The sequence below is a fragment of the Solea solea genome, chromosome 9 (assembly GCF_958295425.1).
Source record: "Solea solea chromosome 9, fSolSol10.1, whole genome shotgun sequence".
Classification (NCBI taxonomy): Eukaryota; Metazoa; Chordata; class Actinopteri; order Pleuronectiformes; family Soleidae; genus Solea; species Solea solea.
This window is the reverse complement of record NC_081142.1, coordinates 20,528,075-20,553,179: the sequence shown is the minus strand read 5'-3', so window position 1 is coordinate 20,553,179 and position 25,105 is coordinate 20,528,075.

Below are 25,105 nucleotides of genomic sequence, written 5' to 3'. Positions count from 1 at the left end.
TTTTTTGGAGAAAGGCTACGGAAAGAAAACCTGGCTGAGCACAGCTTGCAGTCACTGTTCTGCTCTGTGAAGAAAGACCGCCTGCAGCCCAAGATAAAATGACAGGAGGTGACAAATTCATAACAGCTTTGTGTTCCTACAATTCAGTGCGATTGTGCGGTTGGCCAGGAATAAGGTGACACACAACTGACAGGGATTTCATCTGGCTGAACTTGCCACACAGTAGCTGCAAAAAAAAAGACCATTTCCAACAAGATGCATCACGGAAAGTCAAACAGACTTTGCCTCGTGATGCAACACATGATATGTCACACAGTACAGCAGAACATTAGGAGAGTAATTCAGTGAAGAGAGCGGTACAGACTATGTGACAACCTCAATGTGTCAGTAGTCAAAGCACTACAGCTGCTGACTTGAATAAAGAAAGACAAAAAACCTTTTGGTTCACCAAAACACAGTGATGTATTCAACAGCCGACATCACAAGCTTGACCATTTAACACCAAATTGACACATTTTGTGTTAAAACATACAGCCAATTAAGTGTGTGTGTTGAGTTACTGTTTTGTCATCCACTATAGGGCTGGGCGATATGGCTGAAAAACATATCACAAAATAACTAGAGCTGCAACTAACGATTATTTTCATAATCGTTTTATCTGTCGATTATTTTCTCGACTAATCGTTTGGTCCATAAAATGTCAGAAAACTTAAAAAAAATTTGATCGGTGTTCGTGAAACCTGGAGATGATGTTCTCAAATGTCTTCTTTTGTCCACAAACCAAAATGATTAACTTTTAAAGATTTGATGGAAACCAAACTTCTCAACTATGCTGACAGGAAGCCTGTCCTTGGCTCTGTGATAAGTCACTGCCTCAGTTACGTCTTTCAACAGTTGTTGACTGTTCAGTGATTGGCTGTTTGACTGCCACTCCAGAGGCTCTGACCACTCTACAGGTTGCAAGCATGGTAGCAACTTGGTTACGAGGGAGGGACTGAGTTTGTCCATGCAACCAAACCTGCTTCGTCTATTTTTCTAGTGCTTTTTTGTGGGTTTTTTTTTTCATAACGAAGTTGAGTGACTTTATCGAATGTGCTATCAAACGTTTTTTCTATTGATAACGTGGAAGTGTCAGGTTGGTGTGTTAGAAGTAAGGTCATGTCCTGTCGTTACATAAACATTTTGGAATCGGTACGGTTGCCCCCAATCGAGAATGGAGAATCAAGAGAACACAGATTTCTGACACTGTTCTCTGTTCGTGTCACTCTTCACTCACACAGACTATGACTGTTTGCTATGCACCACCAGTTTATGTCAGATACAGTATATCAGTTGCATTTGTGATTACCTACCAACCACATGTCTACAGAGAAAAGGAAAATTACAATATATAACATCAGATTAATGCAGATGTAGATAGAAATAAACCAGTGGTTCCCAAACTTTGTACCACCTGAGAAAATATTCTCTCTCAAACTATCACCATCATCATTATTATTATTATTATTATTAATACAGGAATCTACCACAGTTTAAGAACCATGGAAATAAGCCGATGGATAAAGCTGGAATTGGCTTATTTCACTGAAATGTAACAGTATAAATCAAACGATGGATTAAATTAAATTAAATTAAATTAAGAGCTGTACATCAAATTAAATTAAAGGGTTTACCTCTGCACACATGAATGTTGAAATGAGCATTGCTGATGACCAGATAGTATACTTTGAAGAAGGGAACTTTGTTCCTCTCAGCAAAGAACCTCAACTATTCTGTATTGATTCAGTCCTTGTGTGTAATACTCTGAGGTTCCATCCCTTACAATGTGAGGATCATGAACTTAGATTGTGTTCAGAATTTTGAGCCACACTCATTCCCCCGGCTGCCTCTCGGACTCGCCAGCATTGCTTTTATGGTGAGCCCTCTTTTTCTTTTAAGCCCCTCCTCATCAGTCACTGTACCTGGCAGCATCACTTTTGATGAGACCAAAAGAAAGGACCAACTCCACCTACCAGCAATAGTGCTGCTTCCTAGAATTTGTGCTTTGAAGATTTGAAAGAAAAATATAGAAATGACACACACACAGAGGGAGAGGAATATAATAATATAATATATACCTTTGGTCCCTCAATCCCCCAGCTCCCACCCTCCAGCTGCCTCCTACCCTAAGCTGCTCCCACCCTCATGCAAATGCATGTTCGCGCTGGTGTGTAACCTCAGAATGATTCATCACAGAGGTGGTTTGAGAGGTAGGAGGTGTTGGTGGGGGGAACACTAAGCATTCATCTTAGGCAACAAATGAGAATAACCTTTTTTTTTTCAAACACGCCTCACCACACGCTCTGGTGTAAGTGAGAGACGCTGCCGCACACAGCTGCGAGTGAACGCGCCTTTTCATCCCGCGACCCTTGTGTGTAAGCGCAGGAGGCAACTCTCATGCATGTCTTACAACAAGCAAGAGCAGCAAGCATACAAGGAGAAGACTTCACGCGGTCCTCAGCGGTGGCTCCATGTCATGAATGTGGATGTGGTGGGCAAAATCAGCGTCCTCTGATTTTATTCAGTTACGTCACAGATTAAACCCTGTTACTACTCACTCACAAATGTAGATTATTATTTTAATTGCAATTTATTAAGTTCTGCTGTGTTGCCAGATGAGGTTAACCTATTTGTTTAATTGATTCCCTTTTAATTCGCTGCATCTCAGATCTAGTGTGTTCTTTGCTAATTGCCGTGTCTAGGATTTGCAACATTTAAGCAACACATATTGGATTTTTAAATGAATTGCCAACGACCGAAATTGTTATATTCATCACATGGAGTTCTTATAGTAACTTCTGAGTTTGATAGGTGTTGAACTATTTTTATAATCAGAAATATTTCAAATATATAAAAATAATTTACCTCCGGAGCAACTGCAGCATCAAATGTGATGTTTGGTGTTGTTTGTTCTCCTCGTCTGCTTTAAATGCATTGAAAGATTCAGTCCGTCTTTGCAGTACTGTAGACGAAGACCAATTGTGTGACTTCATTTGTTCGCCCAGGAAGACCAGTGACTTGCATCAGGCTCTATCAGGCTTCTTGATCTCAGGCTGCTTCAAGCTCACTCGTTTGTTGTTCCTTTTCATCCACTCTCCTTTCTTTCCCCCGTCACTACATCTGAGGGACAGCCAATTTTTTTCTTCTTCTTCTTCTTCTCCCCTCAACTGTCGATGTGACATGTCCTTACAAAATCAGAGTTTCTTGTGGGGGTTCATGCCGGATGAGTCACCTGTCTTCTTGGCCACCTGGAGGGCAGTGAGAGAACACAGCAGGCTGTCAATCAAACCTGAGAGCAGAGAAATGTGACATTTCTGGAGGTGTTTGTAAAAAGAAAAAAGGAACCGGGAGATGTGCCTTGATGCACCGGTGATCCTTAACGTCACATACGTACAGTATATCCATTTTCGTCATAGTGTCTTTATATTACACAGTATGTGCAAAAGTCTAAGGCCACCATTAACTACATATTTAACCACCTTCCTATGGAAAGTTGGTTGAATATATTAGCAGTTTTTTCAGAGCACATGTAAGTATGCTCTCTAGAAATCTTTAGGAGGACTTCATGCAGCGGCAGAAAAAGAATGTAACTCCTTTTATTTCTACCGCATGACGTACTGCCACAATAGCAGTGAACACACGTAACGCCATAAATTATTGTTCTCATCATGTGTCCCGGTGCGCAGTGAAAAGGGTCCCCCATCGAAGTCTTTTGCTGCGCCACGTTCCGTTTTTCCTATACCGCAGGACAGTATAAATTCACATCATAAAATTCATGGTATGCCGCCCAGCACTAGAAGATTGTGATTCTGTTATTAACTGATCAAGACATTAACTCAGATCTCCTGCATGAAAATATATATTCTACAAGCTCAAAGTTTAGTACTAAATTCTCTGAGTATACAGTATCTTGAGGCACTGACCTGGTGTTGTCTGTCATTGGTTACATGCGAGTGGATTTCATCCGTCCAAAATCCACCTGCGTAGACAAAGCTGTGCATATTATGCTTGGAGAACAACAACATATCAGGAAACACTGGGACAGAATAGAGGTGGTATTGCTATTTTGTGTGGTTCTCCCTCAGGCCTTGGGACTATCTACTTCAGCGGTGAGAGAGATCATGTTCATGTGCAATGATTCAAATCTTATTTACCACTGTGCCACAGATGCGCCTCTTTTGTTGTTTTCTTTGCAAAAGTGGCAAAAACCCCCGTTGGTTCATGTTCACTGATATGTACATCTGCTGCGTGGTTATCTGAACAAAATGACAAAAAAAAAAAACCTGGTGTCCTTGCAGCTTGAAAACCACCAGAACTCGACAAACACAATGCGTTTTACAGTATTTATCAGGCAATGGCAGGTTTATATTGTATTACGCAGCATCATTTGAGTTTATGTTTCAGTTGAGGTAAGGCTGCTTTGGAAGGATAATCAGAAATAGAGCTGAAACAATTAATCTATTAATTGATTACTAAATGAATCGACAACTATTTTGATAATTGATTAATCGTTCAAAGCTTTTTTCATGATTAAAACAAGATTTCCGATTGTTTAAGCTTCTTAAATGTGAGTATTTTCTTCCTTTATTTGCTCTGGATAACAAAGAAATCATTAAAAGTTAATCATTTTGTTTTGTGGACAAAACAACACATTTGAGAACATCATCATTTCCAGGTTTGACTAACTGATATTTTATGGACCAAACGATTAATCGAGAAAATTACCAACAGATTCATCGATTATGAAAATAATTGTTAGTTGCAGCTCTAATCAGAAATGTATGGCATTGTGATGGTTTGTACAGATGTAAGCCTCAGAGCGAAGCTTGAATATGTCAGACTACTCATAATTTGGTCTTAAATGACCTGTGTTTCCAATTTCTGAGAAGTTACCATCTTGGAGCGGTATTTTGACAAGTTAATGTGAGGGCTTGACTGAAAATATAAATTAAATGTAAAAAAAAAAAGCTGCGGTATACATCCCATAATTGACTTTCAGCAACTTTCTTTTCGCTGTTCAGTGGAAACAGGTCTCCATTTAGAGATCTTCCAAGCAATCTAAAGCAAAATGAAGGAAGGAGAATAAAATCTGTGTCAATTCTCAGAAGATCATCAGCGTTTGCAGTGGGTTAACAAATGCATATGAAGAGTGTGCAGCTCTCTGTGCTTGTTATTAAGTGGCACAGAGAGGAGGCTCATGACAGGAAGCCTCTATTTCCCATAAAGATTGGGATTTAATGACCTGGAGACTGAGACTCATCCGGAGTGTAAAATGTAGGAGGGTTTATTGGCAAAAATTAAATGCTAGCCATAAGTATAACTTTATCAGTGTGTAATTGCTTGAAAATAAAGATCAGTTGTTTTTTTGTAGCCTTGGAATAAACCTTCGGTGAAGGGCTCGCTTCACGGATGCTGCAGTCTTGAACAGTGTTTTGTCCAATTTGAAGTGGTCCTGTTACCATGCAAACAATGGCGAATGATTTAAAGCCAGTGAATAAACCGATGGAGAAGAAGACAGAGGTGGAGAGTGGTCACCACAACTCCCTGATGTCCTTGCTAGAGAGAGGGCTTATCAGAGGAGTCCTCCATTTGTTGCACTCTGCAGTCTCACCATTGGATGTCACTAATTCCCACTAGTTCTTTCATACTGGACATTTAAGTAGCATGTGATTTATCTCCTTTTTAAGATGATATAACAAGCGCTGTTTGTCTGACCTCCAACTTAATATTGAAGCGGATCACTGACATGGTCTTTTGCCCTTGTCATTTTTGAATCGCCCATGATAGAATTGACTGTTGGCAGTAGCACATGTCCAGAGAGTCTGCTTTAATCTCAATTAGAAAAGAATGTCCCTGGAAAAACATTGCATTGTGGACGGAACAACGCACGAGTCTGTTGTTTTGGTGCTGTTACCGTCAGCAGGTTAACATAGCTTTTGCACTCCACCTGTGGGTCTGAGATGTAAAATGGGGGAGAATAAACAAACGGGAAATGGAGCTTAATTACTGCCTTCTCTGATAAGGGCTTGATATATTGTATAGTGAGCGGAGGTTTTCCACTAATTCTGGGAGTTCCAAATGAGAAGGCCGGTGAACTCAAGTGCATCTGGTATAGTCAATCAAGTGCAATTAATCTCAGTGGTGGGTGAAGGTGCGGGTTGCGGGTTGCGTTGTAAAGTGCGCACACACCCACCCCTGGCATCATTTCACACTTGGATGCTCACTGCCTTTTAAGCAGCGTGCTGCAGTGGTCTATTTGTGCATCAGACCGTGCGGTGTAAAAGCAAGGCCAGGGACATTATACTAGCTGTGTGTCGCAAACACCGGGCTCATCAATATAAACTGCAAGGGAAACAACCTGTGAATAGAGTTTATCCATTCTTTAATCCAAGTGTCACTTCCTCTACACAACAACTTGCAAGGCATGGTCAAATGCCAGGATATTCTGACGGGTTGTAAAGATACCAGGAGAATTCATTAGGATCTATCACTCCTCTGCACTTAAAGCTGCACTGAATAACTTGTGATTGTTTGCATTGTTGGAGATATTATTATTCCGCCTCTGTTTGGTCTTTGTGAACAGACATGTTGCAACAGTATTTCTTTGTTTGCCGTGTCCTTCATCTGGATATGAAGGGCTCTGTCAAGCAATACAATCTGACCTGTTTGAGTGTGTTTGGTGCAGCGCAAGGGTAAGTGTGTACACAAGGCATTTATCCTGCGAATCTGATGATTTAGTGGATTTTTGGGCAGTAGAATTCACTGCTGATTTGTTTTTGAGGCTGATTCTTTGTGTTTTCAGTCTTTCTTCTCAAGATCTAAACACTAGGGATGGGCAAATATGGATATTTAATGAGGGGAAACTTGTGTGGAAGTTACCTGGCCGAACACGAGGGAGTTAACCGCGGGCTAGTGGTGGAGAAATGTATGTTAAGAGATGCTCTATCTATCTAATAAACAGAGAAATCGCTGTATCGTGATTTTATTGGCATCATAGACCATGTATCATGTATTGTATCATGGGATACTCTGTGATTCTACAGAGAGAGTCTTAGGCTTAAGTATCTTCTTTCTTTCTTTTCTACTTTTTTCTTGTTTAACAGTTAAAAAAAGGCTGCAGCACCAGGTGCATAATTCATAATGGTTGTACTTAGTCCCTTAATTAATCATGGTGAGTTTTAGTTATGATCACAGTGCCATTTCCTATCCCCTTTAAATAGTCGGGTCCACTTTGAAGCTTAGTGCTTTGCCAAAGACATATTCTCTGTGCACATGTTTTACTTTAACAAGTAAAGTTTTGACTTCATTCATTCATTACATCTGCACACAAATGAAATACTGCTTCTGTCACTGCTCTCCAGTCACTTTCCACCACGTTTAAGATAGCAATGTGATGCTATTGTGTGTTTGAGCAGATGCCATTTTCCTCTATTCTTCTTCATATAAAATGTTGGCTATGATTGTTTGATTGATTGATGAAGACTCAATCAGGAACTGATACCCCACATAAAAAAAAACCCATTAAAGATGCATTCACACCAGCCCTTCTTAATCAAATCCTAGTTTGTTTGCTCGGAAAGTCTGGTTCATTTAGGGTAAACACAACCAAAAAAGCTGAGATTTCATATTCAATGCATTAAGTATATGTTATATAGTAACTTATATAGTAAGTGTAAATACTTACTCTGCAACTAGCCAGTGCTTCAGCCTCCATTGAAGAAAGACAAAATACTCGTAGTGATGTGAGTGAAAAAAAATCAGTGGGTTTCTTAAAGGGGCAGTTACCCCATAATGACAGGGTGGACAGCAATTTCAGGGACACATGCAAAGTGTTCAATATGATTATGAAAATAGAATATACATGATCAAAATGACTTGTTTTATCAAATAACTTATTGTGGACAATAAAACCATGTAAAAAAATGTTTTGATTTAGTATCATTTAACCACTTATTACACACACTGTTGTTAGCAGAGCAGTGTGTGGGACATGCAAAATTCACGTACATCCAATGAAAAAAAAAGTATAAAATGAAGGGAACACATTTTAAGAGACTTATCATTGTATTGATATGTGTGCAAATGTTTGGCCACTTATAATAAGACCTCAGACTTTTATTCTGCTACATTTTCATGATGACTGAGTGACACCAAAGGCACTTTATAGTGATATGTGTCGTATGTTTGCATAAAACAAAACAAAAAAGACCGATAGGATTTGATGCAGCTCCATGTTTTGCTCTTATGTGGAGGAAACAGAAGTTGTCCTGCATTAACGAATCGACATTCATTGTTTGTCTTGTCTGTACCTTCAGTAATTATTGATGCAGTGCCATCTCAGGCCAGGATGGGTATATGTTATTCAAAAGGTTTGGTTTGTTTCACCAAAGTGTGAATGTGTGAAAGCAAACTCAGACCAGCTGAATGTTGCAACCCCAAATTGAACCGAGCCCCCCATCGCACCGAGGTGTGAAAACATCCTAAAGCTCTACTGAGGCACGGTTCGTCTGGTTGAAAAGGATAATGAGACTAATCAAAACACATTTGAACTAAAGAACTAATTGATGTCTCACCAAAGTTAATGACGAGACATTTTTATTATACTCACTGTGGAAACTATGGCTGTAAAAAAAAAAAAAATTGATAAGGTGCAATTAAAAAAAACAAAACATGACGGAGAGCTGCCCTGTGGCACTTGCTATTGTTTATTATCCAGCCAATGTCAATGTTTGTGTAACTGCTGATGCACAATCCTGTGCTGCTGCTGGTTCAGATGAAGCTAATTAAACACTGTTTACTTACTCCGCAGTGCGTTCCTCCTGATGGAAGTTGGTGAGGTGAGGTTGCAGAGGGCTGTCCTTGGCCTCGTCTTCAGGCCCAGAAAGAAAGTGATGCCACTGCATTAAACTTTTATTTTCTGGAATGGCGATTGGAGGGGGCGTGGGGATAAAAGTCAGATTGCATGTTTGAGTTTATAAGAAAACAATCCTACTTTTCACCTGATTTATGACCTCAGTAAACATCGTCCTGAAAGGTTTATAGTCTCAATCTCTAGTCTCAGGTCTTGTTCAAGAGAGCGTGACATCCATTTTGTAAATTACGATCCCATTGAGAAACAAAGGAGGTGACGGCGAGTAGCATTTGAAAGGCGCACGGTGGCAGGTGGAGATGGACATAGTCTGCATCATATTTAACTTTATATTTTAATTCTGCTCCACTTTGACTGTTTTATGCATCAAAACAACATTATATATATTATACAACATTATACATCATGGCTGGGTGTTTGAGTATATTAATGGTTATTTACATTGCATTAAACTGCTTGCCAGTTGTCTGGGAAAATGAGCAGTGACCAGGCTGAGCATCAGGGGAACTCAGTGCTACTTATTTTTACTGCCGGCAACAGTTGGGTGGAATTCAAAAACGGGAACACTGCTGAGATTGGTCTGTTCTCTCTTGACCTGAGCTGCAGCTGTGGCTCAAAGCTAGAATTGGACAGGTTCTTGATTTTCTGTGCCCAGACCGTTACACTCAGATTGTGCCTTCAGGGGTTGATATTTAACAGAAATTATTTGATGTGAATCAGTACTCGGTAAATCACTGTAAACCCCAACTCACACTCAACATGAATAAAATTAAGTTTTGTAACTTAACTATTTTATGTCCATTTAGTAATTATATATTGAAGTCAAATTTTTAAATTCCCACTAAATTACAATGCAACAACCTGCCCTCAGTTCAGTACGGTAACAGTAAATTGTGAGTAATCAAATCATTTCTTGAAAACACATGCAATTATCTGCAGTAACTTTGCAATGTTCTGTTTAAACAACAATAATACTCCTCGCCCACCTGCCACCCAGCTTTGCGTACATGGTGTTTGTGCATCATTCAACACACATTACACCATAATTACACTCTATATCTCCTTATACTATACTATTCCTGTACTATAATATGGTGATTTTTTTAAGAACTGTAAGGTGACTGGACATTAACGCTAATTGCACCCTGCTAAAAACCCTTTGTGTGGCATCAAAGGATGAGAAAGTGAGACACATTTCTATTACAATATTAATCTGTCAGCAGGAACTATCGTGACACACTGTAGTTGCCACTGGCAACAACCGCAGTTTGTGCAGTTCAACAGACGTTGCCGTTTCAGTGACATTTTTTTACATTTACATTTCTGAAAGTATGTAGCGTCTCTTGGGCCATTATCTCCACATATTTCTTTATCTCAGAGCTATTTTATCAAGCTATTTACTGTTTACTCTTACATATTCCTGCTTTTCCTTTTCAGTTTTCTTTGTTGGCCTTGTCATATGTAGGTGTGCTAAATTGATTAGACCAGTGGTTCTCAAACCTTTTATACCAAGTACCACCTGATGAAATATTGACCACTGGTATAGTGAGATTATCTCTCAATATCTACTCAATGTTGCCCTAATGCTCCGTTGTACATTTTCTACACACTCAAAATTTCTCAGCTCCACTCTGATCACATAACCTGGTATAAACTCGCGTACCACTGGTGGTCCTCGCACCACGCATTGAAACTAATCATTTTTTCCCTTAATTGCTAACATCTTAGGGAGAATGTATTATTCTTTTATTGTATCTTGTATTTTTCCTGATGTTTAATCATTATAATTTCATGCCTTACTGCGGACTGCGAGTAGAGACATTAAATATTAAATATTGTAAAAAGTCGCGTGTAAGTTCTCGTAGGACTGCAATTGATATTTTTCATTATCATTTGTGGCCATGTCTTTAAGACCCCGGAAAGATTAAATTGCAGTGGATTAAATCAAGGACATTTTTGGGAGCGGAATGTCTCTAGTGCTCTTAAATAATGTATAAAATCCTCTGTTTACTGTCCTGGCACACATATATTAAAGTAAAGTAATGCATCAAACGTTCACGTGATAAAAATAAACAATTTTCTTGTTTCTCTCCTGAGGAATTCCGGAACATTACGCGATGGTCCGGCGCTCCCGTTTGCCACAAACATCCACAAAGGTCACCATAGTGGATTTATAGTTAATAGTTTCTTGCATGGATGAGGGGAAACATCCTCCCCCTTTTTTGGTAATGTAGTGTAATAGTCTGCTCATCCATAAAATCTGAAAAAGGATTATGAGAAATGCTGAATCCGGTGCTTTTCATGATACATTAACCCCACATTTTACTTGTCGCAAATGGTGTTTGTATCATCAGCACAGTGTTAACAAAGAAAGCCACTGGGGGGAGAGAGAGGGAGAGAATCGACGTTCCTCTATTTTCCTTGTAATTCCAAGCCTTCTTCCTCCTTTTTTAGACCTAACCTTGTAGCCACACTGTGATTACACAAGAAACAACAATAGCACGGACAACTATGGGCTATTACTGCTGCTGATGATGCGAAAAATACTTTCTAACTTTCAGGATTTCATAATTGTCAAACCAGGTGCTGGCGATATTTCATGTCTCACTGAAGGACGTCAGACTTGTATTCTTGTCAGACAAGTAGCAGCGGGCAATGTGACCCTGTCCATGGCGGTAGCAGATAGATTTCGGGGCCCGTGTTAACCGTGTGACACCTTTACAAGACTCTCTCCACTCTAATCACTGACACTTCTGCTCCTTGACCGTTTCTCCAGGGTGCCGTGTTGCTGCCACACAAGTGCGATCGCGAGTGACACGCAGCATATTTCCATGTCATTATTAGAGCCCGTGGATGTCAGTGGATGTCATCCTCCGCTGCAATTACTTCCTCCCCCGGTGTGTTCCTCAGAGAGCAAAAAATAGACCCATGTCCACAAGGACAAGTGATATCACTTGCAACTTGCTGTGAGGGAGAAGTGGATGAGGAATGAGCGAGTGTTTGGGCGGCTCCCAGGAGACCTCAGAACAGAAGCAGGGGTCCTCTCCTCGTGCATCCACGGAGACGAATGGACAAATGGAGGGTGGGAGGGAGGAATTGATGGAGACATAGAGGCCAGGAGCCAAGTGAGATGGCACAGTGAGGAGGGTTCAAAATCCAGAGCAGAAATGGCATAAAGTCCTCGTGTTCAATCCCTGTTCACTTTTAATTCCTTAAAGGAGAGGAAAGTATGTACAACAGAGATCTTTTAACTTTTGAGACAACTACTACAATCCCGAATCAAAATCTTGTAGAGCACGGTTGCAAAAGTTTCCCAAACTACTTTTTAATTCATCTCTGCGCGTATGTCACTCGCTGAAATTGAAGCGGAAAGTATGTCAGCTCTAAGCAGCAGCAGAGAATTCTTACGTGATGAGAGGACGGCAAAAACAGACTGTGAAGACATTATACATGTTAAATATCCACTGATTTAAGTTAGAGAGCAAGAGAGACAGAGGCTGAAACTCTTGTAGAGCTGAAACAATTACACGATTATGAATCGATTGCTAAATTAATCGTCAACTATTTTGATCGTCGATCGGTTTGAAGCTTTTTTCATGATTAAAGCAAGATTTCCTATTGTTTCAGCTTCTTAAATGTGAATATTTTCTTAGTTCCTTTGCTCCACATGACAAAGAAATCATTAAAACTCAACCATTTGTGGTCTGTGGACAAAACAAGACATTTGAGAGCGTCATCATTTCCAGCTTTGACCAAACACTGATCAAATATTTTTAACGTTTTCTGCATTAACTGCATTAATCGTGAAAATAATCAATGGAGTATTTAGTTGCATGTTAGTTGCAGCTCTAAACTGTTGGCACACCACTTCAAAGCACCAAATCATCATCCCAAAAATGACCAATTCATTTGAGCAAATATTGCTATTTAAATTTAAATGAATCTGTTGATTATTTTCTTGATTCGACGAGTAATCGCTTGATCCATAAAATGTCAGAAAAGGTTGATCAGTGTCTCTCAAACCAGGAAATGATAACGTTCTCAAAGGTTTTATCAAATGATTCCATTTTAATTGAATGATTTCTTTGTTATATAGAGCAAAGAGACCAGAAAATATTCATATCTGAGAGGCTGAAACTGATTTAAGCACTTTAAGCGACTTAATTAAATAAGTTGACAGCTTGTAGCAACAAGTTTGTATTTACTATACTGTATTTAGTGACTGTGTTGGACCTCAACTTTTAAAATAAAAATAAATGGCACACAATCTAAAGTGCAATACTTTTGTGCAGTATTCCTCTATTTTGTGATTGTGCTCATGATATTAAAAATAAAAGGTCATGGCTATATTCTCAGTGTGGCGCTCACTGTTGAATAATCATAGACAAAGCCTTTATATATGTTACAAAAGTTCAACTGATGACATTGATTAAACCTATAAAAACTCGTCTCTGTGCCTCAACATTAGATATTTACTTTTTTCCCTCCCAAATTAATTAGTTTTTGTGCTACATTTCAATTTGTTTTGTTCCATTTGCAGATGTTGTTTTAATTAAACCAGTAATGATTGTAATTAGATTTTTTTTTCACAGGTATATTTTAAATAGCAAGCGGGGGGAAAACAAGCTTTTATGCAAACAAGGCTGTTCACGTGAACATAGAGCAAAGGCTTTGAGAATGTATTCATATTTGCTCTTTGTCTGAACTTCACTGGCACCAAAACCACATTTTCCTCCCATCACACAAAGAGAAGAAAAACTGACACGTTTGCCCGTGGACCCATCCCATTTCCGAGCTGGATTTTGTATGTAGACAAGAACCTAGTAATTTCCCTGGGCACCGCAGCTGAGCACACCCATCTGTGTGATGACAAACGGGAAGGGTTATCCAGTCCCCTCAGAATACCTCGCAAACATTGCTCAGATAAACCTCATTTTGCCCATGGCTCTCTTCACCTGCTTGAGAACTAGAGCAATACATTTGCAAATATCACCGAGAATTCCCACTTTTCCGGACCTGCAGTTACTATTCCTCCACGGGGGCAGATCCCTTTCCCTTGAGGACATCCCACAATATTGTTGAGGCCCTCAGTATTGTTTTTCCGGACTCTAACAATTACAAATGTCATGGGAGAAAAATGACATGCTCCATCAGGGGCCCTGTAGCACTTTTTCCGGGGTGACATTGCCAAATGTATTGGCTGTTTAGTTATTAATTCTCTCTCTTCTTTTTTTTTTTTTTTTTTCACATAACAATATTCATGAATAATAATAATGTTGCCTCTTGGTGGGAACTATCTGCATAACCCAGTGGGCTGGAGGAGGAATCCATGAAACAAAGCTGAGAGAATCATACTTGCTAATGCAAGAGTTGTGGGCATCAGTCAATCGCTCACCAACAACATTTTACATGTGCATATGTAGCCTATATACATGTGTGTGCGAATACACGTGCGAAAGAACACCAAACCAGTCAAAAACCTAGAGCTTTCACACCGTTTTCCAACTGGAGCTGTTGGCTCACCTAAAATGGGTCTTTACCCCGAGACTAGAGCTGCTTTTGGGAGCACACGGCCAAACTTCAGGTCAGCAGGGATTAATTAGCTTTTTGAAACCTACCCAACAGATGTCAAGGTAATCTCGGGGAGCCGGCTGCAGAGGTCAATGCAATATCTCAGAGCAGAGGCAGCGAGTGCTGATCCCGCCACTGTCCAAAACACTGCCATGCCAGGCATTAGTCCCACACTGGCCCACACTGGCCATTACTATCCCCCAGTACTTATACAAGCCTCATTACCAGCAAAGCGTAGAACTAGGTCACTTATGTCACGCCTGGAAAAACTCCCATTTCTTTATTCAAGAGTATGTGAAAATTGGCTTTATTTATGTGGGCGAAGTGTATCTCATTTGGATCTCTTTGGATAAATGGAGTTTCCAGGTTTTGAAAGATGGTTAGTTTCCCCCCTTGTCCTTTTTAATTTGGGTGAACAGACTTGACCGTGGCCAGATCAACCTTCACTACTCCGGGGCACCGTGCCAGTCGAGGAGTAAGGTGCAGCCAAACTCATTATTATTCTGTGAAAGGTGGGAAATCATTCAGAGTCGAGAGGCGTCGACATCAGGGTCGTCAAGGCCTCGTGTGAACTGTGCCAAAACTTCTCAGAAAGAAGAGGAAAATAAATGCGAGGTGGAACATTTTGGGGACAATGACAGCTTGAATTTTCCCGGTCTCTAACTTGGTGTTTGTCATCATGAACTCAGTGGAGATTAAGTATGCACGTTGCGCCTACCGTTGGACTCTAGGTTTCAAAGTCACATTTCACACTATGGTCATGAAGACTTCCCATTTTGTTGTGATCCAAAGATTTAAATAATGCATTTCTTTTGCATATGTTGTGGTTGCGTTTACGCCTTTCAGGAAATGACGGTGTTAATTAGTCAAGTAAATGTGACCTGATTACTGTGTCACCAATGTTCCTTACTGTACGTGAGCAGAGGAAGAGTCACTTTATGCCAACTGAATCCATTGTTTTGCAAATAATGTATGCTGGTCCAGCCAGATCTGGTGTTTGCACAGTCCAGTTCTCCATCATCAGTATGCACAGGTTTTTAGCTCGAGCGCGTGTCATTATTGGTGGTTAGGACTGAGGAGATGTCTCGGGGTCTGTAATTGGGGAACACAGTGTTGGCAGGCAGGCATTAATTGCACTCAGCCAATGTTATTGTGCAACAATTTGCACTTGAATAATTAAACACTGGCCATAGCCAGTCCGACACACATTTCTGGTGCCGTCCTTTCCCTTTTTTGTCCGAAAACCCTGAAACACATTTGTATGTGAATCTCAGAGACGACATACATCATTAAACAAACAGGTGTGCTGTACTACTATATAGTCGCAATGGTAAGGAAAACCAAGTCTTTTCACCAGGAAGACATGATAAAGAGTTGAAATGATGAGAAAAATATATACTGTATATATTCAACAGCAATGGCTGAAAATAGCTCCCCTTTCTTTCTGGTTGACCTCACTGTTGCGAATTGGTGACCCTCCTCTGCAGGAGCACAGCAGTAATGACTCGGAAAAAATGCAGCCAGGCAGGAAGTGTCCATGGGAACATCAGTGTGACCACTTTAACATTCGATGTGCACTGTTTTAATAAGCAGGTCCGGTCCTTCAAAGGAAGCTCTCGTCAGATACGGCAATTACTATGTTTACAGGAATTTTGATAGCAAAGATTTATTTCAGTAACAGCCCACTAAAAAGCACACAATTATACATACCTAATTACTGTGGTCGCTCTCTCTATTTTTTTTTTTGCAGGTGTGCCTGCTTGTGAGTCATGCTTGATAATGGAGTACTATTTTCAAGGTACCAGGGTATCTAAGAAAAAAAAAAGCCTATTGCTCCAGAATTATTGCTGAACACAGCAAAGCTTTCTTAGAAAACCTGCAGCCTGAAGGTTGTTTCACTTCCAACCGAGAAGTGAGCTCCTGTCTGCTACATGACTCCCATTCTGATTGATGATCCTCATATTTGTATTAAATGCAACAGGAAATAGTCAGATCTCTTTCCAAAGCACAGAGCACAGTTCTTGTCACGTTTATTGCAAAAGCACAAGCTCCTCGTAGCTTTGTGTGCATTGTCACTGCGGCACACGGTGATTTATGTTCGACAGTGACACTTTAATACAGAAACAGATTTAAGTTTGTAGCTTTCACTGAGGAAAAAAAAAAAAAAAATCAGTTTAATAGGAAAAACATGACTCTATTCTGCCATGCAAAAGTTATTCAGCAACACTGAGAGCAGACATCAGAGCCACGGTAGCCTGTAACTTTAATTTCAACTTCTTTAATATTGTGTATTTCTTTTTTTCATTTGAGTAAACAGATGAGTTACCCGTTGCACCCTCAAAAGAACCACTCATGCATGGAGAAGAAGTTGTGTGCAAATTTGTATCTTGAGGTGATGCTCGATTCTACACATGATTGCTTTACTAAACAGATGAGCTGATTGGTACTGAATGTTGGGAAGGTTCTGGAGGGCTCTTTGAGAGTCTCAGATTAACCAAGGAAAACTAATCTTACAATCTTAAATTTTTAGCATGTTTTGTAGCTTAACTAACCACAGCAAAACTTGTTTGCTGTATGCTTACATTACAGTTCAGCAGTATTCCCAAGTACTGAAGACCTCTTCAGACATCTTTTTTGCAGGAAAACGTGTAATATTGCCCCATAGTTCATGATGGCAGTGTAACAACAGCAGCTATCATTTCTCAACTGCATATTCAATCTTGGAAATGTATTCTCTTTGCAATTTCAACACGTGCATCTCACAAATATATACAGATTAATATACTGCTTGAACTGCAGTAGAAGTAGATATTTCTGTATGCTTTCGTTTGGCCAGGAACTTACCATGAAGGTAGATACTTGTTTTTGTGTTTTTCCTTGTTTCATAATGCCAGCCAATAACACCTTAAATCTTAAATTTCCCCCTCTGACCCCCTGACTACTTGGTGGGTAGAGAAATGAGAATAGAGTCAGTGAGATCGTTGCAATGAGATTCATGGATTTAAATGACCATGTTTACATTCATAATAGGGCTGCAACTAACGATTATTTATATGGATCGTTTGGTCCATAAAATGTGTAAAAATATTAATCAGTGTTTGACGATGTTCTCAAATGTCTTGTTTTGACCACAGACCAAAACACAATTCAGTTTTGATGGTTTCTTTGTCATATGGTGCAAAGAAGCCAGACAATATTCACATTTAAGAAGCTGAAAAGTCACAGAAACTGGTTTTAATTCTTTAGAAAACACTCAAAGCGATTAATCACTTATCAAATTAGTTGACAATCAATTTAGCAATCGATTAAGAAGCCCTAATTTATAAATTGTTTTCTGATTTTTAACAGATGAAGGGATGTCTTTAGTTTGATTAGCAAAACAAGTTGCAGTGGTTCTCATGTGTATCCTCCACATGAGAGTTGTTTAATGCAAACTTTTAGCACAAACATTTGCATTTGCTGTCCAATAATCCATGTTTAACTGTACCTTGGGTTCACTGTGCAGTCCTCACCCATCTCCAGCCATGTTGCAAGTCTAATCTGACTGTTTCACTCTCCTTTAGAACTTCAGCCAAAACCACATTTGCCAGTTCATTACAAAGTCCAATTTTTAACAATATATTTAAATCTCATCTGTTACTGGTAATTAAGTCCAGCCCACTTGAAAAAAAAACAACAACAACAGCAAATGAACAAAAAACACTCCGTTAAATTTCCCTTTAGGCTGTATTTGCATCCATCTGTTGGCATCAGAACGTCCTGTCTTATATACTTGATTTTATGGTGCATTTATTCATGGATATATAGATTTGGCTGAAATATCAAATGGAGAGATGGCACGAGATTAGTTGTCGGGATGTTGCCACTCCTTCCCCAGGAATTGTCTCGGCTTATTTTTTTCCACGTGTCAGTCGAAGGTCATGGTCGATGGCAGAAAAGAGCACCAGAGATTCACTAGCTTGATTAAGGACACTCCAAGGTCATGTACAGTTTAAAAGACGAGCGTTCCTGCTCACTGTGAGGTCTGCCTGTGACACTAAACACTTAAGATGAGAATTAGAAGGAAGGGAAGAAGAAGTAGCTATGGCTTTGTGTCATAAATATTCAGAGCAAAATGACAATAACCATATAAATGGGTAAAGAACTCTTCCCTAACACAAACAGTATGTATCAATTTCTCTGCCATCTGTAATTGAACAGGGTGGAGCAGAATAAGTGGAGGGGAATCTATTGACTTATCAGTGAAAACCACACACACTCACTGGAGACCAATGTCATTTACATTGTTAGGCTAAGTTCTCAGTCGACAAGACTTTAATTAGAATTTCAAGATTGCCTTTGAAATGTTAAATGTGTATTCCAAGTGTGTGTGTGTGTGTGTGTGTGTGTGTGTGTGTGTGTGTGTGTGATGAAGCTTTCAACCAAAACACTTATTGAGTCACAAAATATATGGATCTAATCACGACACTATTGTAATGTGTGAGTTCAGTGTGTAGTGGTTGGATGACTTTTTATTGAAAAAAAAATAAAAAAAAACAGTAGGACGGTGACAGAAAACTAAATTTGAGCCACATTTGAACCACGGTCTGGCTCCGAACCCATGCTGTTCTATTCAGACCCTATTTTATAAGCGGTAATGCACTGATTATTCACACATTTTCATGGAGTATTTGTATTTGAACTTAAGCTGGTTTTCCTTGGCTGTGCCTATGGCTTTATAGATATTCAGACCGAGTCCTGTTAATCAGCATGTGTGACACAACACTGTGCCAATCCCATCCGAGCATTTGGACCCGAGTGACACACACACACACACAGGGAGAAAATATGGGAAGAAGAACATAAATCGAAAATGTCCATGTTGTGTAGGCCTTTTTTTATTTTTTGACTTGACATAGTTTTGACAGAAAGATATATGACACTGGCTCAAAAGGCCACTGGTGAGGTATTATAATGTTCCAGACCTTTGCATGAGAGGTTTATCTCTATACGAACGTCTGAATTACGAATATCCTCTAAACCTTACGCCATCATTTCTTTCATGCAGTCTTTCTGTCAAGTACTTGAAAGCGATACTTGAGCAAAAGTACAAGTATTTTACCAGAAAATGACTTTGGTAGAAGTTAAAGTCAACCATCAGAATATTACTTGAGTAAAAGTCTTAAAGTGCCCTGACATTTACTGTACTTGAGTATCAAAACTAACTTTCTGATATAAAATGTACTTAAGTATTAAAAGTATTTAAACAAAGTGAGCAATTACATATATATGACATTTATTGTGGCTTCTTAACAATAAAAGCATAATAGGTACAGGCGACCTTTCTGCGCGACCTGGCTAGCTCACCGGCTGGCCGCTTAGCTGAGCGCTGAAACAGCTGATAGCTGAAACCCGGCATCCGGAGTGTACAACAGAAACCCGGAGACAGGAGACCAGAAACCCGGAGACCAGCGCTGGTGTGTTTTAAGTCCACTTGGAGCCCAAATCTGCGGCTAACAGCTGAGGGGCTAACAGCTGGTGCCGCTAAAAACAACTCGCGATAACGAACAGGCATTACGTCACCAACTCAACTTTTGTTTTGTAGTAACAAAGATGGTTAAGCGAAATGTATCTGAGTAAAAGTACACATTTTATTAAAATAAATATTTATTTATTTTAAATGTGGTGGAGTGAAAGTAAAAGTCGTCAGGAATATAAATGACAAAGTGAAGTACAGATATGTGAAAGTTCTACTACTAAAAGTACAGTGATGAAGTATGTGTACTTCGTTACATCACAACACTGCTGTCATGCTGTATTTTTAATAATTGACTTTACACAAGTTATATTCGCACAAATAGTCTGACATGTACTTACTGACTCCTGATTATGCCATGTACCAGACCCATCAAACACCAGAGACAGCCTTTGTTTGCTTGTGATATTGTTGGCTTTTATTTTTGCGCTGTGTAGTCAGGACTGACATGACCATTGTTCAGCTTTGTCTGTAATTTTCTTGTAATTAAAGGTCACACAGTACTTTTCTTAGGCGCTGTCTTCTGAAAATAAACTTTCATATGAAAATAAAGTGCAACCTCTTTCCCACTAGGTAAAGAAAAAAAAAAAAACTTTTGTATTCCCTATCAGAATAATCTTTAGTTAGCTTTTCATGTTGCTGCTATGACATACCATTAAAAGATGACCCATCTGTCAAAACAGTACATGCAGGGAAGGTTGTGTTTTGATAGACAACGACAGAAATCAGGGAAGAATAATTGAAAAACTTGCCGCTTGTGATAAAAGCTTTATTCGTTATATTTCAAGGCCAGCAAAGACGTCACTGAGACTGCGGGTTGTTGTCTGTGAGTAAACATTTACTCTCAACAGTAAATTATAGAAACACATGTTTTTTTTCTGTCTTAGTTTAAAAATTGTACATTAGGCTGTGTATAGAACTTTAAAGCATATATTCAGATCCGATCTGTGTGTCCATATTAACATAGTCTAGTTTCGTCTTACACATGGATTTCTACAGTAACAGGCCACGCCCCCCAAAAAACAAAAAATGGACATCATAAATAACGGTATGTAGCACCGTGGCACAAACTTTCTTCTAGTTTTTTACGATTTACAAAATTAACGATTGTCTTCCACTAACGCGCCTCCATTTAGCTGCCGTCCCTCCGGATCTATGTCATTTTTGTCGTTGTCATTTGAGTTACGCCGCGAGTGACGCAGAAGACACTGAAATCTTACCGAAACGACCTCGGTATGTGGTTTGAATAAGCTTTGAATGTGTTTTTTTAGCTGTCCAGACTACCAAATAAATCAAGCTAGATACAATCTGGATATACTGGCGACCTGTCCAGCTTGTACCCTGCCTTTCACCCTATGTCAGCTGGGATTGGCACCAGTGCCCCTGGCAACCCTCATGTGGACGATAAAGCAGTAGAAGATGGACGGATGAGTGGATGGATGGGCAATCTGATTTGGACTGCAGTCAAAACAAGACCTTGTGTAATGTGGAGAATTTTCTTTTCAGTAGTCAGTGGGGTTTACATCCTGAGGCGAAAGTTTGCCGCAGAGAAAAGTTTATTTTTTTACTTCTGTTTCAGTGGTGTTCCAGTAGATGCTCATTACCCTATAATACCACAAGCAGTAGCATCACGGTTGTAGCAGCACTCATCATCTTCCCAAGTCAGCTAACTTGTAGCACAGAGCAGAGGCCACTAGAGGTAGCGTTATTTAAATTGCAAATATTCCACATTATTCAAGGGGAATTATTGGGAAATCATTCCAATGGGGGTTAAAAAGTTATCTTGACCAAAGGGTGAATTTGTGAAATATAAAAAAATTAAAAAATCTAAAAGGCAAATTCCTATTTCCTTTTTTCGTGATGAGGCCACACTGCTCAATGATCTCATTACTCGATCTGCTATCACAGTCTGCAAACATCTTCTCTTAATAAAACATTGGAGAAAAAAAACAACTATCGGGTCGGACTTAATTGAGTGGATATTATTATAGCAGTCATAGCATTGGTGAGAATGTTGACATGAATCTAGAGCAGAGAATTGAGGACACAGTCTCTGAATATTTTATGATTATTACATTACCCCGACCTAATCAGATGATCAGATTCACACTTGTTTGATTAAGTCTGTTTATGCATCATACTCTTCTGTTATGCAAGTAAGGGCGTCGCGCATTATTGCCATGAATCCCAAGAGACCAGCTGGGAATACTTTGCGTCTTCGAAGAAGTGATTGGATATTTCTGGGTGTGAGGGATGTGGGTGAAAACCAGAATAAATAACGAACACATCCATTTTTAGGCCGTTTGCTTTCCAATATTAAATTACCCACTGTCTCCTATATCAGGCACACATTATAATGCTTCATGGCTCGGTGTAATATGTGTGTTTTCAGCAGTTAACCATCAGCTGCCACTGAGTAACTGTAATGAACACAGCAATCCAAACTTGATGGATAGCTCTCACATTAGCGCTGGACTGCAATCCGTCCTGTCAACACCCACAGAAATTCATTCACAGTTGTGGGCGTAAATGTGAATGTCCGTACGTTACAATGCAATCGGTCAAGCTTGATCATAGCACGCCAGGGAGCTATTAACTTTAATCAGGCTTCGATTGGGTCTGTAATTCCAAAAGCAATCACAGTGCTCCTGACATTTTAACATTAAATGTAGACATGGCACCAAAGTTGTTTCTTCGGGGACTTCCTTATGTTTCTTATACGAGAGTTGTCTGCATAAGTAAATGTCAAACTTTTCTTTTCTTTTTTTTTTTCCACCAACAAGCTCATTTGAGTTTAAAATGATTTAAATTGATAGTTCAAGGCGGTGAGAACAAGCAGTAGACATGATTTTGATCATTTTTCTTTTCATGAAAAATTGAAATGGCTTGGTACTGGAGAACATGCAGGGACACTTCAGGATATGATGCGATACACGAGCCATGGCCCACGATAGAGATAATACCAGTAATTATGTGGTACTTGATTGAATACTACAAATCAGGTTTGAACTTAATGGATGCCAATTAAAACTAACTAAACCCACATACATGTTTCAGTACACTCTAAGCCACCTTTTTGCCTCGTGTGATCATGGAAATTCATCACAAAGGATTCATTTAAGACCAGATCAGATGAAGATTGCAAAATAAAAGCTGCCCTCAAAATTATTTAAATGTGGTGCAAAATGACATTAGGAAAGTGGGGCAAACTAATGAGATGAGTGAGTGTGTTTGGAGGCTACATTAGCACGTGTGGTCTGGGCCATTATATCACTATATTGCAAAACGATTATGTAAAAATAGGTCACAATAATATACTTCATGCTTCGTTTTTCCACCACTTAATCTACTGTATGTTCACCACGAGGAGTCGTGACACAGTCACACCAGCTGAGCGCTGTTTTTTTTTTTTATTAAATTATCAGTATTTGGCACCAGCATGTCACAAAGTCTGAAAAAGTATATTCCCACGTCAATATTTTGTCCCAGCTTTACTCTAAACCAAAGCTAATTGGATGATTCCTGCACCTCATATCTTACACTGACTGCACGTAGGTTATTGATGCGACTGGCATGTAGCAATGTTGCAAAGTCAAGTTCACATCAGTCCACGAGAGTGGCGGTCATCCGTCAATGAAATACCTGTGTATATTTAACCATAAACACCTGCAATCCAAGATTTGAGCTCAAGCTCTACATCCATTGTCTTCCCCTCACTCTCTTTCTGTTTTATTTATTCGATAAAGACTTAAAGGGATTTCAGATGAATCTTGTTTCTCTGTCTATCTCTATTACCCCCCCCCCCCCCCCCCCCCCCACACACACACACTCTGTTTGAGATTGGTATGGAGTCTGAACACAATTAGATTTGAAAGCACAATGAATCGTTAACAGGACGTGGTGGGAAGATCTCAGATCCATGTGCCTATCTAGGATTCAATCTGACCTTGTAACAAGTAATTGAATACTAATTAATTGCCAACCATTTTGTATAGCTGAGTTTAGGTATATATACAAATTCTGTGATTTTGTCTATTTCAGTGTAAATATGGTTTCATAACTTTCCTACACTGAAAACGGAAAGACGGACATTTTTGTTAGTCTTGGTTTTTAGGATTGGTAAACAATCGTAATTTTATTAAAATCGCAATATGATGTACTGCAATTTTCAAATCCCAGCAGGCGCAATATTTGTTAAAGCCAAAATGTGTGTCAAAATATCATTTTAGATTAATTATCTTCTTGCCCCATACACATCTTATTCTACAGACTGAAGGGAACGTCTTTGTCTCTCACAGAGCTGCACAAATATCACACAGTATTCATTTTAAATAAGTTTTTTCACATGAAAATAATAATTATGTAAAATTACCATTCCCTCTGATATCGTGGATCATATCACAAACGCAATTCCCGTCTAATATTCGCAAAAAAATATTCCTTTGAAATTGTTCAGCCCTAGCTGAAGATTAGAATTTTCTCTCAAAGAATCTGCTAATGCATAAAATAATAAATCATTTAATCCATAGACAGCCCTACTTTAACTATTCAGATTTAAAGGTGGTAAAAAACTCTAAATTACAGTCGCTCATACTTCAGCCACAGAATCCCACCAAGGACTATTGCTCTTTATGAGATACAGTGTATAGATAAAACGATATGGCCTTGAAATGAAAACTTTACATTAAAAGAAAAAAAACGAACAGATCACACTGTGGCGACTGGCTTGGACCTACGCTTCAATAACCCCAGTCCTTTGAGAAGATTTGAAAACGACATTATTAAAGGAACGGATGTGCGAGATTCAGTAATTTAATTATATGTGAAGCTTAAAATGACATTTACTGATTGACTTAGATCCCTTACTGACAGATACTTGAATGTAAAATGCATTTCCCACAGCATGCAGGCATCGTTTAATCAAAATTCTCCATAACCCGCTTGTGACAATGTCTCTTTCGATCCGAAACGCTGTAATCTGGACACTTTTGTCATGTCAGATGCTGCAGAATTCCCAGCAAAGAGACAAATGCTGTACCTGTTTGTGTCATATTGATAATTTTGACACATGTCAGACGTCGGCGTCCTGTTGCGCTGACGGGAGCCGCAAG